At 42.0% G+C, this 21,192-nt stretch overlaps 1 non-coding gene across 1 annotated transcript; it reads left to right on the plus strand.

Moving 5' to 3' along the window:
- The first annotated feature begins 9,319 nt into the window (after positions 1-9,319).
- On the plus strand, positions 9,320-9,392 carry Trnaa-cgc (transfer RNA alanine (anticodon CGC)). The gene has a single exon. It is a non-coding gene; the product is annotated as a tRNA-Ala (tRNA).
- Positions 9,393-21,192: the final 11,800 nt, after the last annotated feature.

Raw genomic sequence — 21,192 nt, forward strand, 5'->3', positions numbered from 1 at the left:
TATGTTTTGTAAAGTTGAAATTTTCATATTTCTGAACCTTATAAAGCAAGTTCGCAGTCTTTGCGACACTTTCATTTATTACCCAGATCGAACTATTTATCTGCAGTTTTACACAGATTAGTTATCTATGACTACATCCTCTGGAAAAAAAAAATGCTTCCTACTACACCAAGCTCCCGATTATTGCAGGCTCGAGACTGAACGGATATCCGAAAAACGCTGATAGTTTAAAACATACGTTTTACTGGAAACTAATATTCATAATATATAAATAATACGAGGGCTATCCACAAAGTACATTACGTTTTGGAATTAAAAATAAATAAAGCATTGGAAATTTTTTTATTATATACAGATGAAAGCCACACTTAAATACTACTTTTCTACATAGTTGCCATTTAAATTAAGGCACTTATCGTAGCGATGGACGAGCATGGAAATTCCTTCGTCGTAAAATTCGGCCGTCTGCGCCTTCAACCACGTGGTTACCTCTTCTTGAAGCTGTGGGTCGTTATCAAAACGCTGCATAGCCAACCACTTCTTCATTGCTGGGAATAACTAGAAGTCGCTCGGTGCCAGGTCGGGACTGTACGGCGGATGAGGAAACAACTCCCACTTAAAAGATTCGAGTACTTCACGAGTGGCATTTGCCGTGTGGGCCCGGGCGTTGTCGTGAATCAGCAAGATCTTTGAGCCCAACTTTCCCCTGCGCTTGTTTGTATTGCTCTTCTGAGGTTGTCCAGAGTTTGGCAATACCTTTGAGAGTTTATTGTAGTGCCTCTTTCCAGGAAATCCATAAAAATCACACCTTTTCTGTCCCAAAAGAGGTAACCACGTGGTTGAAGGCGCAGACGGCCGAATTTTACGACGAAGGAATTTCCAAGCTCGTCCATCGCTACGATAAGTGCCTTAATTTAAATGGCAACTATGTAGAAAAGTAGTATTTAAGTGTGGCTTTTATCTGTATATAATAAAAAAATTCCAATGCTTTATTTATTTTTAATTCCAAAGCGTAATGTACTTTGTGGATAGCCCTCGTATATGCACACTTTGTTCACAATATCCGCGTCACCTAGCAGTTAAAGTCCCGGTTCATACGCATTGCTATTTAAACTCTCGCGGACGTATTCGTCGTTCACGTCTTAACTATCAGTAATTTGTAATGCAAACAAAAGTATTCGTTCTAGTTAATCCACAAATCAGATAATCAGCACCCGAATAATCGAGAGTTTGCTGTACTAATGTTGTCTGCCGAGTCACTAACATACAACATGAACAGCAAGTGTCCAAAGACACTTCATCGGGGCGGGTCCGAAGCCCAAATTAATTGGTTTCTGTCCAAAATATTCTATTTTAGTTTATACAAATTCTATAACAAGGACAAGAAACTCACTTTTTTGTGCTTATGGATTTTATGTTTGTGTTTGTTAAAAATACATAGTCTCTAATCCTTTATATGTATGTTGAAACATAACTTTGGAAAATAACTGTTTCTCACAAAATGAGTTCGAAAGTGTACAACAAAAGCTTTCGTAAACAAACGTGAAAATAGCACCCTTAGGTAGCAATAACACAGAGTAAGGGAAAAGTTTTTTGGGAGTACCATGCATCATTAATAATATGCAATATTCAGTCTATGTGTATGAAATAATTATGACGGTTCAAATGTTTGTTGACAAGTGTACAACAAATCTTCACTCACAAGGTGAGTGTGGTCTTGGATATCATCTCCAGCACGTCATGGTGTACAGGCTGGGCTCCCAAAGCTTCTTCCTAGGAATGTAGTTGGTCCCATTGATGCACCAATGCAAGGAGCAACTTTTTGACATCTGACAGCTGAATTGGCCCGGTTCGAACAGTTAAGTCTTAAACAAAACCCTGTTCTTCAGGGCAGACACCTGCTTGGAAATGTTAGGGGTTGTGCTGACTGCAGAACAGTACACTCTCTTCAATGTTAGTCTTTTGGACGAAGGGTCAGGAAGTCTCAAAACTTCTGCCTCCTATTTTGAAGCTTTTTCCCTCTCTTTAAATGTTTTTCACAGCCTGCTTACCAATTCACAAAGTGTACATGAGAAGTTGTAAAGAGTTACCACTAGTGAAAAAAATATTGCAATGGATATAGAATAATATCCATGTTCCTTATTTTCGTTTCCACTGACCCAAATGCCCGAGCTGCAGGCATATAGGAGTGTCCACATATGCGGAGAAAACATTCAATCTGAAGTTTGTTCTGCTGGCAGATACGAATCAGGAAAGATATTATCTTGCAATCTTGGTCATGTACTTGTAGAAGAAGATTGTATCCTTATTCAATGATTTTTGATCGTGTATGAATTGCTATCTCAAATGTGTTGAACCCTATTTGGCGGGCAAAGTATGCTTCACATGTATTGGTCTTCGGTAAAGGCTGGTTTAGTGTGAGATCAAAATGATGCTTCAAAGTTCCTGCAAGCAGGAAGTCTTCACAAAAGCGCTTGCTCGTCGAGTGTTATGCACACTATATGAAATCACAAGCTTCTTTTGTTGCGGGCTTGTTTCTGCTTGTCGCAATGTTTTTAGTTTCAGACACTCTCTGTAAGTATCACTTATTAAGGAGCTAAAACCTAAATTAAAAGCTAAACGAAAAATAGAATAATACAACAATTACCGACATTTGTCTACTGTTTTGTTAGTTACCTTAAATCTCTTTCTGGATTTTGCTTACAGTTAAATGAGCTGGTAAATATTTACTTCCGGATGTTCCTCTCCTTCCCCCCCCCCCCTCCCTCCTACCTTAGTGACTCTCGCGACACCTATATTCTATGACATCCTTTTATGTCCTCTGGAAGGGAGCTTATCTTTCCAGTCACTAGAGAGCCACCTCTTCTTGCTTTCATCTCTGCATATGCCTCCATAATCATTTTAGCAGCATATTCAACTTCGGACCTTCCTGTGCTCAGAATTCCAAGATATGCTTTTTTACACACGCATACGTTCCTGTGTTAGAGTAGATGGCACGATATAAAGTTCGTTTGCGGATTTTTCTGAAGAATGTCTGTTGAGCAACAATGTTTGAATATTCCGCTGATTGTGTTATCTTTCATTAACGGAGTCTTGCAAAGTCTACAACTTCCTGTGTAACATTTGTCTCTCTCCAAAAAATTTCCTTAGCTTTACGAAAGTGAGTTCCTTTTGATCCGGCTTTATATTCTCAGTTTGGTTTTTTCCATCCTTCTTTGTCAATGCCTCGTTTTTGACTCTTGCCCTTTGCTCTTGTACAATGTTATCAAAATCTTCACTTTCGAACTTCCTTCAACCAACTTCTAATCACCACTGCTTAAACAGTAAAGCCACAAGCTGAATGTTCTTCAAATACGATTTTACTACTAGCAGAGAAAATAATGACATTATTGCAGTGCTGACGACATGACGGATGTTCAGTAATGAAGACAAGTTGGTAAACCAACACCAGGATGTTTATATTACTTCAAATCACAAAGACAGCCATTTTAGGGAAAGAATATTTTCTGATAATTACGGTAAAAACTTAAACAGCGGATTCTGTAAATAAATTCCTGATGTCTGATGTAGGCTGGGCAAACAGGTAAAACAGGACAGGCGGCGAATTTTGGCGGGACTAAAATCAGAATAGAATACTGGGCTGAGTACAACTGTGTGTGAACACACGGTGCACCAGACACTCGTAGCGATTGGCCCGCGCAGCCGACGACCCATACATGTGCCAGTGTTTAGAACACGACATCAACTACGACTGAAATGGGTGACGATCGGCACTGGACGTCGGCGCAGTGGCAGAGCTTTGCATGGTCTGATGAATCCCGATACCTTCTTCATCATGCCGATGGCAGAGTGCGAATCCGTTGTCGTCCAGGGGAACAGCTCCTCGACGTCTGTACTGTAGGTCGGAGACAAGCTGGCGGTGGCTCCATTATGCTTAGGGGAACATTCACGTCGCCATTCTGGGTCCAGTGGAGCTCATGCAAGACAGCATGGCGGCCAAGGAGTGTCGTACACTGGTTGCAGACGAAGTACACGCATTAATGAGGATCATGTTTCCCGACGGCAGTGCCATTTTTCAACAAGATGCTGCGCCATATTACAAGTCCAAGAGTGTGATGAAGTGGTTCGAGGTACACAGTGGCGAGTTCCAACTGATTTTCTGGCCCCCCAACTCTCCAAATCTGAACCCGATTGAACACAACTGGGATGTGATTGAACGTGGCGTCAGAGCTGGTCGCCTCCCTTCCCCAAATTTACGGGAATTAGGTGGCTTGTGTGTGCGGGTGTGGTACCAGCTCCCTAAAGCGAACTTCCAAGGCCTCATTGCTTCCACGATGCGTCGCCGCTGTTATCCGTACCAAAGGTGGACATGCCGTCTGTTAGGTAGGTGATCACAATGTTCTGACTGATTAGTGTACATAAGCGACTAGTAGATAATGCTTTCAACCCTGAGATTTTTCTCTGACGAGGGTACTAGATACAGGACGACTTCAAGGTGATGAGTGCTTGGTGGAAACTCTGGCAGCCGACCCACAGCGGAAATAGGCGTAAGATGGACTACCAGTTACTGAAATCAATTACAATGAAAGTGTTTGGCCAGAGTGATTTGAGATAGAGCAGTCATAATATCAGTTTGCTGGTCTATCTGTTACCGCTGGGATTAAACCACTCTTTTGTTATATACTAGCTGACAAACCCGGCATTGCCCGGGTGTTCATGTTGCCAGTTTGTGTTAGAAGCGTACAGCTTCAGTACGCTGGGCGCAGCTGCTTCGCCTATCTACAACGCGATTTTGTAATAGTTTCTGCAGCAATGCGTCTGCGGAGCTCTATAGACGGCTGTTTCTTCGTCCTCAACCGTTTACGCTTCGCATTTGAAAGCTGTCAAAAGCGCTGTCAGGTATCAGGGATTTCGTTACGTTGACTCGACGGTAGGAGTGTCTTGGTAGAAAAAAAAAGTACTAAAACTTTGTGCATGATTGGGTATTTTATTAGCAAATCGGCGCTTATGACGAGTTGCCGTGCTATGATATATTTTTGTAGGTACATTCGACGTCATACGTGGGAAGTGTTTGTGAAACATGTTGCGAATAGAATTAATAGCAAAGAAATTTTTTGTCATCAGTCTTCTGACCGGTTTGATGCGGCCCACCACGAGTTCCTCTTTTGTGCTAACTTCTTTGGCACAGAGTAGCACTTGCAAACTACATCCTCAATTATTTGCTGGATGTATTCCATCGCTGTCTTCCTCTACAGTTTTTGCCCTCTAAAGCTCCCTCTGGTACCATGGAAGTCATTCCCTCAGGTCTTCACAGATGGCCTATCATCCTGTCCCTTCTCCTTATCAGTGTTTTCCACATATTCCTTTCCTCTCCGATTCTGCGCAGAACCTCCCCATTCCTTACCTTATGAATCCACCTAAAACATTCGTCTGTAGTACCACATCTCAAATGCTTCGATTCTTTTCTGTTCTGGTTTTCCCACAGTCCATGTTTCACTTCCATACAAAGCTGTACTCCAGACGTACATTCTCAGAAATTTCTTCCTCAAATTAAGGCCGATATTTGATACTAGCAGACTTGTCTTGCCCAGGAATGCCCTTTTTGCCATTGCTAGTCTGCTTTTGATGTCCTCCTTGCTCCTTCCGCCATTGGTCATTTTACTGGCTAGGCTAGGTAGCAGAATTCCTTAACTTGTTCTATTCCGTGTCCATCAATCCTGATATTAAGTTTCTCACTTCTCTCATTTTTACTACTTCTCATTACCTTCGTCTTTCTTAGATTTACTCTCAATCCATACTGTGTACTCATTAGACTGTTCATTCCGTTCAGCAGATCATGTAATTCTTCTTCACTTTCACTCAGGGTTGCAATGTCATCAGCGAATCGTATCATTGATATCCTTTCACCTTGAATTTTAATTCCAGTACTGAACCTTCCTTTTATTTCCATTATTGCTTCCTCGATGTACAGATTGAACAGTAGAGGCGAAAGGCTACATCCTTGTCTTACACCCGTATAGCATACCCCCTACTTTTCTCAGGATTTCGAACATCTTACATTGTCGAACGCTTTCTCCAGGTCGACAAATCCTATGAAAGTGTCTTCATTTTTCTTTAGTCTTGCTTCCATTATTAACCGCAGCGTCAGAATTGCCTCTCTCGTCCCTTTACTTTTCCTAAAGCCAAACTGTTTGTCATCTAGCGCATCCTCAAGTTTCTTTTCCATTGTTCTATATATTATTCTTGTAAGCAACTTGGATGCATGAGCTGTTAAGCTGACTGTGCGGTAATTCGCGCACTTGTCACCTCTCGTCGTCTTCGGAATTGTGTGGATGATGCTTTTCCGAAGGTCAGATGCTGTGTCGCCAGACTCATACATTCTACACACCAACGTGAATAGCCGTTTTGTTGCCACTTCCACAATTATTTTAGAAATTCTTATGGAATGTTATCTATCCCTTCTGCCTTATTTGATCTTAATTCCTCCAAAGCTTTTAAATTCTGATTCTAATAGTGGATCCCCTATCTCGTCTAAATCGACTCCTGTTTCGTCTTCTATCACGTCAGACAAATCTTCCCGCTCATAGAGGCTTTCAATGTATTCTTTCCACCTATCCGCTCTCTCCTCTGCATTTAACAGTGGAATTCCCGTTGCACTCTTTATGTTATCACCCTTGCTGTTGATGTCACCGAAGGTTGTTTTTACTTTCCTGTATGCTGAGTCTGTCCTTCCGACAATCATATCTTTTTCGATGTCTTCACATTTTTCCTGCAGCCATTCCGTCTTAGCTTCCCTGCACTTCCTATTTATTTCATTCCTAAGCGACTTGTATCTCTCATTCCTCAGCGACTTGTATTTCTCTATTCCTGAGTTTACTGGGACATTTTTGTATTTTCTCCTTTCATCGATGAATTGAAGTATTTCTTCCCATGGTTTCTTCGCAGTTGTCTTCTTTGTACCTACTTTTCCTTCCCAACGTCTGTGATGGGCCTTTTTAGACATGTACATTCCTCTTCAACTGCACTGCAGCCTTAGAGAACTTCAAGCGTATCTCGTCATTCCTTAGTACTTCCGTATCCCACTTCTTTGCGTATTGATTCTTCCTGACCAATGTCTTAAACTTCATCCTACTCTTCATGACTACTCTATTGTGATCTGAGTGTATATCTGCACCTGGGTAAGCCTTACAATCCAGTATCTGATTTCTGAATGTGTGTCTATGATGTAATCTAACTGAAATCTTCCCGCATCACTCGGCCTTTTCCAAGTATATTGCTTTCTCTTGTGATTCTTGAAGAGATAATACGCTATTACTAACTGAAACTTGTTACAGAACTCAATTAGTTTTTCTTCTCTCTCATTCCTTGTCCCAAGCCCATATTCTCCTGTAACCTTTTCTTCAAGTCCTTCCCTTACAACTGCACTGCAGTCCCCCATGACAAATTTTCATCCCCCTTTACATACTGTATTACTCTTTCAGTACCCTCATACACTTTTTCTGTCTCTTCTTCAGATTGCGAAGTCGGCATGTATACCTGAACTATCGTTGTCGGTGTTGGTTTGCTGTCGATTCTGATAAGAATGGCTCTGTCACTGAACTGTTCACAGAAACACACTCTCTACCCTACCTTCTTATTCATAAAGAATCCTATTCCCGTTATACCATTTTCTGCTTCTGTTGATATTACCCTATACTCAGCTGACCAGAGATCATTGTCTTCTTTCCACTTCACTTCACTGACCCCTACATTATCTATATTCCGTACCACGTTCAACCTTCTGACATTACACGCCCCTACTCGTAGAACATTATCCTCCCGTTGATTATTCAATCTTTTTCTCATGATAACCTCCCCCTTGTCAGTCCCATCCCGGACATCCGAATGGGGGACTATTCCGGAATCTTTTGCCAATGGAGAGATCATCATGACACTTCTTCAATTACAGGCCACATGTCCTGTGGATACACGTTACGTGTCTTTAATGCAGTGGTTTCCATTGCCTTCTGCATCCTCATGTCGTTGATCATTGCTGATTCTTCCGCCTTTAGGGGCAATTTCCCACCCGTAGGACAAGAGAGTGACCTGAACCTCTGTCCGCTCCTCCGCCCTCATTGACAAGGCCGTTGGCAGAATGAGGGGTTGACTTCTTACGTCGGAAGTCTTCGGCCACCGATGCTGATTAATAATCAAAATGTAAGCAGCCCGCGGCATTCGAACCCGGGATCGAAGACGATTTGATTATGAATCAAAGACGCTACCCCTTATTTATCTCATTATTGTTCTTTTTATTTGTTCGGGGCGGACGTCCCATGACGCTTGTTCAGCTCATAATTGATCCGTTAACTCGGTTTTTTTTATTACAGGGGGCAGCTAACCCTCTGACCAAACGCGCTGAGTTACCGTGCCGGCTATACATACTATCGTACTGTTAAAGAGCAATTTAGTGATCAAATGAAGCATACAAAAGATACAGAACGGAAATAATACAGTGTTGCAGTTTCATTGGGTTGGCCAATGGCTCCCTCTCGTCAAAACTGTGTGACGTAAACAAGAGTACGTTAACTGTAACCGAAGTGTATGCGTTTAACGAGTTTTGTTTTAACATGAGAATTGCTACACAGCCTGAACTACAGAGTAGTGAACAATCTAAAAGAAATGGATGATTTAATCCTAACAGTAACAGCCAGTGTAGCAAAGTGATATCGTTCTCGAACTTTATCGTGGCTGTGATTTCCCATTGCAGTTAAAATGGCGAATCACAGTAATGTAGCCGTCCGCCGCTCGTGGTCTCGCGGTAGCGTTCTCGCTTCCCGAGCACGGGGTCCCGGGTTCGATTCCCGGCGGGGTCAGGGATTTTCACCTGCCTCGAGATGACTGGGTGTTTGTGTTGTCCTCATCATTTCATCATCATCCAGGAAAGTGGCGAAATTGGACTGAGCAAAGATTGGGTAATTGTACGGGCGCTGATAACCACGCAGTTGAGCGCCCCACAAACCAAACATCATCATCACCACAGTAATGTAGCTGTTGAGCAGGTATGTGCTAAACTGATACTTGGCCAGAAGAATTGTAAGGGGTACCATTCACCCGCGCAGGAGGATGAATCACGCACATCATGCGTTAATGAAAAAGGATTGGGAGAGTGAGAGAGAGAGAGAGAGAGAGAGAGAGAGAGAGAGAGAGAGAGAGCGCTAACTGCTAGAGAGAGCGAGAGATAATGGTACTGCTGTACTATTTAGTTTCCCCATATACTGTAAATGTCTCATTGAGAGAAACTCTGATTAAGTTTTTCTCGGAGATTCGCTGTTTAACACCGAGCGAGATGGCGCAGTGGTTAGCACACCGGACTCGCGTTCGGGAGGACGACGGTTCAATCCCGTCTCCGGCCATCCTGATTTAGGTTTTCCGTGATTTCCCTAAATCGCTTCAGGCAAATGCCGGGATGGTTTCTTTGAAAGGGCACGGCCGCTTTCCTTCCCCATCCTCCCCTCACCCGAGCTTGCGCTCAGTCTCTAATGACCTCGTTGTCGACGGACCTTAAACACCAATCTCCTCCTCCTCGCTGTTTAACAGTGTTCCAATGACATGTCTTCCAGAATTTGAATACTGAAATACTGTGAACCATTTCACATTAAATGGGCAAAGGGAACAGAGGCTAATGTTTACTTCGAGGATCTCTCATAATATCGACGTTCGGAAGCACGGAAACTAATGGAAGAATCTTGGTGCATCTGATGGGTGAGGTACAGAATCGTTGCGTTTATCGACATCTACAATAACTTTTCGAATACTGTTCACCGAATTAAAATAAGGGTGCGTCATACTTTAAGGTTACTACACTTTGGCGCATGGAGAGAAGCCGATAGCATGTGGTGTTACGGTGCAAAATGTGTTCGAAGTGGTCCAACGCATTGCGTGAATAGCATTCGGGAATTCGACGAATTAGTTAGTTACTTTCATTTACCATTGATAATTTTGCATGGTAGATCATAATTATGTGGGACGAATCATTTTACATTTACATCACACATTACTTTGTAAACATGGTTACATGCTGAACATTCATAAGACTTTTTTTTTAATTATACAGATGTGTGTTAGTAATTCACATCCACCACCTTTTAGACATTACAATAATAGAAATTCTTCAACGGAAAAGGAGTAGTTACCAAGGAGAAACTTTTGCAATTTGTTTTAAAATTTTATTTTCCTTTCTGTCAGACATAGTACTTCACTGGGAAGGTTATAATAAAAATATAAAAAAAATTGGAAATTGTACACCCATTTTTGTGCTAAGACAGTCTTAATGTGGAGTGATATTTTTCCTTCTGATATTGTAATCATGTACTTTATTGCTCCTTTTGAATTGCAGTGGTTTACTTACAACAAACTTCAGGAGGGAATAAATATACTGAGAAGCGGTATTCAGAATGCCCAACTCCTAAACAGATACCTAAAATATGTTCCTGGATGAGCACTGCATGTTATTCTCACAGCACACTTTTGAATAATAAAGACTCCCTTTCATAAATATGAGTTACACCTGAACATTATTCCATATAATATTACTGAATGAAAATATGTAAAATACGAGAGTTAACTGATTTGGCTCCCCCCCCCCCCCCCTCCCGATTTGTGATGACGCTAAGTGCAAATGTGGCTGAATTAAGTTGTTTTAGAAGCTCCAAAGTGTGCTTTTTCCAGTTTAAATTCTCGCCAATAAAGACACCTTTGAATATTGAAGTTTCAACCCTATTTGCTATTACGTTTATCAGTGGTGAAGTACCCCTATATGTGCTGAACGGAATGTGTTGTCATTCTGTCAATGAGGGTGGGACAATTCGCAGAAAACCAGCTAGTGATATTTTTAAGAACATTGCTTTGCATTTCTTCTGTTACGTATGCTGGGACTGTCTGTGTCGTCTGCAACAAGAACTTGCTATTTCTGCTTGCTGTATATTAGAATGAAGATGGTCTACATGTATGAGGAACAACAGTGTATCCGAGATTAAGCTGTGGGAACCCCATAAGTGATGTCTCCCCAGTCAATAATACCCTCAGACAACACTGGTTGAATTACTAAGTACATCTTCTGCATTCTTTTGGTTAGCTATGTCATCCATTGGTTGGTCATACCATCATTGCCATAAACTTCGAATTTATCTAGGAAATGAATATTACTTTGTAATCAAAGCGTAAGCGGTCGCAGTTAGAGAATATATGTGTACAGAGAGAAAAAGGATATTGGTTACGTTCGTCGCAGTAGCAAAGTTTTACCCATGAAAAAAATTCCAGATAGGAGGTTATTACGCAGGAACAAGCCTGCTGCTTATTGCACAGGTGACCAAACAATTAGTCGTAGTTTAGGCTGACCAGATTTCCAAAATCAAAATACGGGTACACATGCGATACCAAACTCGACTTTGACACATGACTTCATCAACATGGCAGTCAACCCTTAAAAGTTACACGTCATGGTCGGCCTTGATGTCACTCTTTAATGCAGGCAGACACATACACTGGAATTAGTACATGCATAGTTATTGTTTTGCTTTCCAAAGCTAAAGTGTTGTATTTAGTGGTTCTCGTACCTACACTTGCTTCTTTCGAAAACGTTTCATTTTTTGTTCGTTTTTTGTAACCAAAATTGAAGGGTTTTGGGTGGGGGCAAACAAAATATATGGCAATCCCCGTAAAGAAGACATACCAAATCAATCGCTAATGCAAAAATTATTCAGCTATACTCTAATTACTATTCGAATAAATATTTTGTTGTTTTAGAGTTGTCACAAGCAAACAGTTAGGATAGACAATGATTATTAGTTACAGGGATTACTTACTTCTCTCTCAATTACATTTTGCGGAAGCATGTATGTCATTCAGGAGTTTGATATTTGCAGATAGAAATTCATAAAAATCAACACATGAAGTATTCTGAAAGTCAGTTTTTGGTATTATTATTTGCCTCACACTTTGCATACTATTTGTGACAGAGAACACTCTTTCTGCGGTAGCATTGGTGCCGGGTAGAGCTAGCACAAACGAAGTAATAACCTGCATATTTTTGCAGCAAATATCTTCAGCTGCAAGCAAGTTCAAAATAGGAGGCTATTTTTCGTCAGCACACTTCCCAGTTTTTAATTCATCAATGTTCTCTTCACATATTTCTTACAGAATATTTTCATCAAACTCCGCTAAAGTTTTAAGACTTTTCTGAACAGACTACTGAAGAATGGGACATTTGAGTTGGACCGAGTTAAACGATTTCAGCACATGAAATGGGTAAGCCTACTTATCAATGTAATCAATTAATGTCTCAAAAAGTAAACTTAAAATGTCCAAGAAATCTGTCTCTTTCAGCAAGCCATCGTCTTTTAATGTGCTTATCTATGAATGAATTTTTATACTGTAAAAGCTTTCCTCCTTCCTCGATTTAACTTTCTTTACCAACATTTCTAACTCCTCCAAAAACTTCGTTTGCTGACATACCTGCTGCCTCAATAGTTTTTATTGTTGATGAAAGCATTTTCAACTGGCTGTGAATAAAATAGAGCCAAAGTAGTCATTGAGGATCAGTGAAGAATGGCTTCAAGATTGAAGGAAATTTTTCTTGAGTCAAATAATACTATTTTAATCTATCGTAAATATTGATAATTCTGTTAACATCTGGTTCCAAGGAGAGCCATCTGCTTTTAACACTACCGAGCACCTGTTTGTACTCCACTTCAGAAAACTCGCAAAATTCTTGTAGTTCTTCCACACGAATTGTGTAAATGTGGAAGTGTTGGAAAAATTGTTGTTTCGGTGTGTACTGGGAGAATATCAGCACTGGTTTTACTGCATTATGCACTACGTGCGCTGCACAACCTACACCATGAATTTTGCTTCTCAGCAAAGGTTTGTCTCGCAAAAACATTGTTTTGTCCCTTTTTTCTTGCACCTCCAAAATTTATATTGCCTTTGTCACCACAAAATGGAACAATTTTATCCCTGAGATGGTATATATCGAGAACTTCCATGATAAGATTTGTTATACAATCAGCCGTTTCACCTATTATTTTCTGGAAGTCAATCACCTTTACTTGAATACCCTTATTCGGCACAAAATATCTAACAAGTACTGGTATCAATTTTACACTTTTGTGATCAGATGTGTCCACCAGATCTGAAATAGCTTCTTTCAGCTCCGCACATAATTGATGCAATGCGTATGCAGCCAACATAGCCACTAATGGATTCACACTTTGTTCACGAACAAGTACACTTCCTATCAAACAGCTTCCTGATGATCGCAACAGTGCAGTACATTGATCTAAAGGAATGGTTGTGTTTCATTGCATGAAAAGCTAGTAAACCTACCTCAGCAGCAACACGCTTTTTTTCATCATTCATAATCTCACGTTTTGTAGTAAGTCATACTTTTTTACTAAGTTTTGATTGAAACAGCTAGCTTGTTTCTTCACATTGTGTTGCACAGCATCAGATGGATCTCCATGTTCGATTGAAAAAGCACTTTTACACAATTTGCTAAATAATTTCTGGGTTTGCGGGTCTAATTTCGAAAATGGAAATACAGCTTCCATTTCGTCGGTAAATATACCCCTCCTTTTTGGCATTTCTGAGAAATGTAAAAGTTAGCAGTATATTACACCAGGCAACGTAATCTGCAACTCTAACCGGTGCAAAATCTGTTAATCACATTTGTAAACTCTGTAACCTGATGCAATAGACAAAGCAAAAATAAACACAAAGAGATAAACTACTCGTGGTGTAGTCCTCTGAGTCGAAATCCAAACAAATGAACGAAAAAGGGATTGGTCGTCTGGATTTTCCGTGAACCATCGCGCCATTACCAATTACTGCACGCCACGGAAAAGCTGTCATGTGAAGGCACTACGTAGTACCAACCATAGAGTACAAATATTTATACTCAGTGAATCAACCAAAGAACTTCTTATTCGGTTTAATTTAATCAGACTATTTACTTCATTCTTTGGTTATGACCACATTGTTCTCCAGTTGATTACGCTACATATTGTTTAAACACAAGGTACTTCAAAATATACCGGACGGTTAGTAAAAGACGAGACAATGTAAGTCCCGTATGTATTCTATCGGGACACTGGGACACTTAAGCTAAATAAGAGACGATCCCGTAAAATACAGGACGTCTGATCATCCTATCCTAAATCATCACCCGACTATTGGTTTTTCCATCATAACATCGTCGAAAAACAAGACAAACATTTTAGTAGCCGTAAACTTAAAAATCCACGAGAATCTCTTCTGTAGCCTCGACCTCGGTCCTTTTTTCTCTTACTTATTTCCACATGTAAACACTAGACCGAATGGACGGTATTTTTCGGATGATGACGACGTGCAGCAGGAATGAGATGATGGGTGAGCACAGCTGCCGTAAAGCTCGTCTCACACGGAGCAAGGTTCGCCGCAAGTTTGGGAGATGGCGTGCATGCCTGCCGTCTTGCAGGGAAAGGAGCCGGCTATCTTCCGTGCCGAAGCTCTCCCACGGTGCAAGATCGGCAGCCAGTTGTGTTGTGATCCGCTGCATGTTGTATCGAACGAAGATGGCTGCTTCAGGTACAGATGTTCAGAGCAAACTGGCGTTATTAGCTTTTTTGGTGCTAAACGATGCAGAAATGCGTGCTAATGAGAGGAGGAGAAAGATAGAATGGACGAAAAACTGGATTAAGAGGAGAAAAGCTGGAAAAGGTGTGCTCTCCATGCTTCATAAAGAATTGAGGTTAGTTCGCATATAACCTACTTTTGTTTGAAAAGTATCACCATTTCATTACTGTTTGACTTTATAAATATACCAATAATGACTGTTACATACGACTTTATTTTATAGCATAGAAGATCGTTCATCCTTTGCAAATTTTATACGAATGGTCGAACAAGACACACGGCACTTGCAACTCTTTTGAGTGCTTCTGCACGCAAGTGTTTATTATAATAGTTTGCGCTTTTCACGTCGTACTGTTCTTCCCTATAAGTACATATCAATGCTTCAATCGCTTCCTTGGACCACTGCGGTGCCATTATTTAATAATTATAAGAACTTCCTACCGCACCACACAACAGCAGAAAATCGACTATCAACAAAGGCTTCCCGCCCAAGCTTTCCGCGTCTGACGTCACAAACGAAACGTCTCATGATTGGCCAACGCAGGTAGCACGCAGGGAACCTTAGAAGAGAAATAGCACCGGACCTATCCTGGAAATCTTACAAAGTTCCCAGCAAGGTAGCCCGCTAGCAGACGACGGAGCCCGCAAGGTAGCCGTCGCGCGAGCCAGCAAGGAAACAGCGGATCTTGCTCCGTGTGAGACGGGCTTAAGATATGGGGAGAAGGCAGGGAGGGGAATGCCTTCATGTATACTACGTGATACTCTAAAGTTCACGAAATATATTAAAATTAGTGTTTTAGTATGTGTTACTTAGATCTTATTCAGTTCAGAGTAGCCCGTTAGGAGGCAATACACCAGTCCCACCGTTTCTGCTACTTTTGAAATGCGTCCTGGAAGTTTTTCACTGGTAGGGTATCTGGTGCCCGCTGCGATTCCGCTACAATCTCCTCCATTGTATCAAATCATCGCTACTTCAATTTCATTTTTATCTTGGGGAATAGGGAGACTTCACATGGAGCTGAGTTTGGTTGGGCACAGCTGTGAACTTCTTGATAAAAAGTTTTTGATTAATGCAAGCAGCATACGGTCTGCATTCTCATGGGGCAGTAACCAGTCCCTCGTAAGCCACTTGTACGGATGTTTTCTCCTCCTGTCCTCCCTCAAACGTCTTAGAACACTGCGATAAAACTAACTACCGATTGTTTGTCCATGACCAACGAACGCTTCAAGAATAATCCCGTCAGTATAAAAGACAAGGACCAACAAGGATTTTTAAGTTACTCCTGACATGTCGAGCTTTTTTTGGTCGAGATGGAGGACTCTTCCATTGCGACGATTTTTTCATAGATTCAGGCCTAAAGCGTAAATATGACCATTGAAACATGATTTGTATCGCTTTGAAGCAGTTGTTCACTTTCCTTGCAGACTTGAATGCTACGTAACTTGTGATCGTTTTGTAGCAGTCGTGGCACAGACTTCACCGCAGTCCTCCTCATGTTCAGCTCTTCTGGCAAAAGACGTTCACATGTATTATAAATTATTCCTATGATGTTGCAGAGGTCTTCGATGACCGTCTAATATCTTGCAGAATCAGATCCACCAGTTCGTGAACATTTTTTGATGTGATGTGAGTTGATCGTCGACAGGTACAGTCTTCGTCGTCACTCGATTTCGCCCGCTTTTGAAATGCTGTGCCTAATCCGTAGCGTTGCCTGTTAGTGTTCTGCAGCATATGGCGTATTTCTGCAGCGTTTTTCCCGTTTCGTTTTAAACTTTACAGTGATACGCTGCTCTTACAGGTCACTCACCGTAAAACCGTACACTCACCGAATGAAAACAATACCTTGCTGATCTCGTAACCATTTGCTGACAAAACTCAAATTTCGACAACGTTTGGATACCGTCTCATAGTTCGGAAGGAAGAATGAATGCAAAGGATGTCGAGAAAACCGTTCATAATAATTATAATAAGAGTTCCTGTTGCAAAACTAGCGGTTACCTTTTACTCAATACCAACAGCAAGGGGTCTTCCTCATCCCTCTCCCCTCCATCTTTCTGGCCGCAGTGCTACCTAGAGGCGCGTGGCACTGCCGGGAGAAAGCAAGTCGCGTCCATATGGCATCGACGGTGTCAGGAGAGGAAGCCAGTCACGGGTAAATAAATGCACGCCAGCGTTCCGTTTGTGTCGACTGGGAGACTCCCCCATCTGCGCCGCTGCTTCCTGTGGCACGTGGCACGCCTCAGCCTCAATACACCATACAGAAAGAGAACACAACCATTCTGTGTTACAAAACTTCGGCTCTGGTCACGACGATGCGACCACTTCCAGACGAAGAAATACAAGGAATCATATTCGCACAAAAAAATCATCATCTGGTTGTTACAAATGAAATGCATGAATTTTGTGATACAAATACCATTACATGTCTTCTGTTTTCATGGAAAGAGTGAAATGATACGAATAAACATTACTACATGCATAATTACACTAAAACTACATTATCCCAAGAATTCCTATCACGTCTCCTTTCCCAAATGCGAGTACGTTACTTTCTAGTGTGAACAGAATTTCAATATATAGTACAACAGCCCAAATAAACATTTCGTTTACATTGTTAATCTCGTTTCGTTTTACGAATTACAGTAATTACGAGGTAATTATATGTTGTGGTTGCGCGGCGTGGTTTTAGGCGCCCTGTCACGGATTGCGCGGCTCCTCCCGCCGACGTTCGAGTCATCCCGCAGGTGTGGATGTGGGTGTTGTTCTTAGCATAAGTAAGTTAAGTGGTGTGCAGGTCTAGTGACCGACGACCTCAGCAGTTTGGTCCCTTAGGAATTCACACACACATTTTTATGTTACGTTAGCCACTAGCAACAGCAGTCTAACAGTTTATAAACAGAATAGTTGGGGGTTTCAAACATTATAATTGCAGTATATTTGGTATCTCTTTTTACTCGATTGTTCGTAAAAGAATTTAGACGAATTGACAATATACGATCTTACCAACGGAAGGAAGTAATATTAATGAGTGCTTCTACATGAAGTTATTGAAAATTACATAACAGAGCTCAATAGGCGAAATTACTTACATAGGTCCTACCTAATTATATAACAGTTAATAATGCAATCCAAATTAGCTTCGGAAATCGCATGAAAAATGAGCTGTTACTTTTCAAACTGCATGCTGCTGTCGCAGGCCCAGATCCGAAAGGATCGTCAGGGAGTCGTAATCACCCCCCAAAACGAATGAGTTCTAGGGCATGTGGATGGAGTTGAGGCCTGACGGGTAGCAGAAAACTGTATACCCAGTTGTATGTACCCATTCACAGGCTGCCAACTGCAAATCCCGCACGGTTCATCAGTAGAGAAAAGGAAATACAGTCTGCTTAAAAAAAACAAAAAACTGAGAGACTGATGTTTCCCAAAGATAGGCGAAAACGGGCAAGAAAGTGACGCCCCCTTCCCCCAGGCGTCCCATTTATTCTTTCGCATAACGATAGTTTGCTGAACTAGTTCACAAGCGTAGCGTGAGGGTAAATAACTGATGATAATTTGCACGTTATTCGAGTAAATTCTGACATCAAAGTTGTGAGTTTGCGAGTTAATTAAGTTGCAGGACACATGTACCTCCACTATTTTCGGAAGTGTATCGTGCAAGTGGTGTATTTCTCTGAATTGAATTGCAGTTTCTTAGTAGGTTTTCTAAAGCGATGTACTGTTGCAAGTACTGATGTAGATAAATTATTACCATTATGTTTAGGTATCTTATACTTTTGTTATTGCTATTAAAATCCTTGTCAGCACTTGAAAACTGAGGGTGAAGTTTTGGGTGGGGGTGGGGAGGTACAGAGAATATAATCCACTATGAAAGTAGCCCACACCCCGAACGACAACAATGATAAGTGGTGGGAGTGGGGTCCGCAGCTCGTGGTCGTGCGGGCCGCAGCTCGTGGTCGTGCGGTAGCGTTCTCGCTTCCCGCGCCCGGGTTCCCGGGTTCGATTCCCGGCAGGGTCAGGGATTTTCTCTGCCTCGTGATGACTGGGTGTTGTGTGATGTCCTTAGGTTAGTTAGGTTTAAGTAGTTCTTAGTTCTAGGGGACTGATGACCATAGATGTTAAGTCCCATAGTGCTCAGAGCCATATATATTTTTTTTTTTTTTTTTTTTTTTTTTTTTTTTTTTGTGGGAGTGGTGATGTAACTGTCACTCTCATTTGGAGCACCCGCCTCTTCCCCTCAAGCCACCCGTTTGCGCATAGGTAAGCAAAAACAAATCGATAAACGAAAATTCAAATTTAAATTCCAGTGTTATGAGACGAGAGATGTGGTAGTAGAGGGGGGGGAGGGGGGGGGGGCGTGGGGCCACTTTACGATCATGGCGGCCATTTTCGAAGCATCCATCATGGATGCAACTTGTAATTTTCAGAAGGGGGGAAGTTGTGTGACGTATCAGACAGGTAAAGAATTAAACCAGAAAAAGAGTGGTGTCTTTCATGTAAGCGTAGCTTTAGTCTTCCTCGAGTTACTCCACCTTTTGTGCGGAACAAGGGTGAATACAAAGACTATAGAATACGCCAGACGTGTTAAGTCCCTTGCAAGGTGCTTATTATCCGCTTCACGTAGCCCTCGTGTTTTTTTTTTTTTACCACGAATTTAAATGCGAGCACATGCTCCAAAAACCCGTTTGCAGAGGCGTGCAAGACTCCTTATCTACACCGCAAACGCAACTGCCATCACATGTCCTCACAGATAGCAATCTAAAGGACTCAAAAACCCAGTGAACGTGATAGCCACTCACCACACCACTACATCTGTTTCCGGGGAAACGGGATATTCCGTATTGCCTTACAGCTAGCGCGTTGTGAGGTGTGATACCATCGTGCTCAAAGAAAGCTAGAAACTTGCCGTCTCCAGATAGCAACTACGGCACCACATTTTCGTGTAACTTTTCCCGTGCCATTTTGTTCCACTACATTCGTACGCCCTTGACTCGCCCTTATACTTGGGTTGGGCGATGGCGTTGGAACTTCGGTGAAACTCCGGAGCGTTAGAGCAGGCAGCTGCATCCACACTTGTGTGTACACGAAGTTTGTCTTCTTTGAAAAGGCGGCCCTATCGGCCGGAGGTGTTGCAGGCAGGTACAGACCCAGGAAGTTCCGCCCCGGCGGCTCTGCTGTGCCTTATCGCTAGCGTCACACACAGGCACCTGGCAGAGCCATAAAACGGTGTCAGGAGCTGCTGGCTCTGTATCACTGCGGACGGTCTTCCAAGCATCACGCTACATGACTTTTCTTTTGGCCAGTATTTGGTTTTTGGAGAATAGGTCTGAAAGAGTGTGAATGGAATGGTATTACAACTTCGCTCCCGATATTTTTTCTCAGATTTCGAGGCTTTATTGTGAGAAAACTACAAAAAATTTATGATTCAAAGTATTTGCCACCGCTGGCCATTACTTTCTCCCGTCTTTGGGGCAGCATACGAATGCCGCGGCGGAAGAACTGGGCATCTTTTGAGGAGATACATGTATTGATCAAATTTTGCACTTCATGTGACCCGTGTGCTGCTAAGCCTGGCCGTGTGCAACTGATCGAAAAAGGTGGTAGTCAGACGGAGCAATGTTTGGAGAATATGGCGGTTGGGGTAGGACGACTTCCCGTTTCAACGTTTCCAAATATGTTTCGACGGGTTCTGCTACATGGAGTCGAGCATTGTCCGGCTGCAAAATCGGCTTTTAATGTCTGTCGCTGTATTGTGGCCGTTTGTCTTTCAGTGTTTACCTCAAACGCATCAACTACTTCTGATAACGGTCTCCTGTGATCGTTTCCGTCGGTTTCAGTAGCTTCGAGAACGCTCTCTCCCGCATCACAGTGCCGGTCTTTGACCTAAAAATCACCGTTCTTGGAGCGTTGAAGCCGTCATCTGCCACGCTCTTTCACTAATACGTGATTCACCATTGATCATTTTGTGAGTCTCAGTCGCAGATTCCTTCGCGTTAAAGCAGAAAATTAAAGCTTACTGAAAATGACAAGAATTGGGCTCGTAAGAGGACATATTCAGTCGAGAATAACTTCATGATGCAATCACAAATCGACTAATATTTTCATGACGTTACGTTAATAAATGGCCATCTGCGACACCACTTTCCGCTGCTGCTATCTGTTGCAAAACGGTGGAAGCTAAGTTGTAGCCTAACACATGATGCTACCACTCAAGTACTGCTGTTTTATTTCCCGTCACGTTGCCTAGACCTGCAATAACGGTTGTCTGATTTGTTGTGTTAACGTTTGTGGAAACATTTTTCCCTGTGTGAACTTCTTCACTTCAATAGTTAGATTTGTTTTAATGCAGTTTGCTCGGAAAGGCTAGAAAGAGTCACGCCTATGAAAAATGAGGTTTCTAAAAAAATTTCATTACCATATTGTCCGAGTTACAGCAGTTGGCATTTGACATCCAGCGGGTTGGACAGCTCCCGCTAACAGTAGGTGGTTGACATTGTCGGGTCCCACTATGTTGCCACTTGTACTATGCAAAGCATTGTGCCTGC

Source organism: Schistocerca cancellata, chromosome 3 (assembly GCF_023864275.1).
Source record: "Schistocerca cancellata isolate TAMUIC-IGC-003103 chromosome 3, iqSchCanc2.1, whole genome shotgun sequence".
In the NCBI taxonomy this organism is placed as follows: Eukaryota; Metazoa; Arthropoda; class Insecta; order Orthoptera; family Acrididae; genus Schistocerca; species Schistocerca cancellata.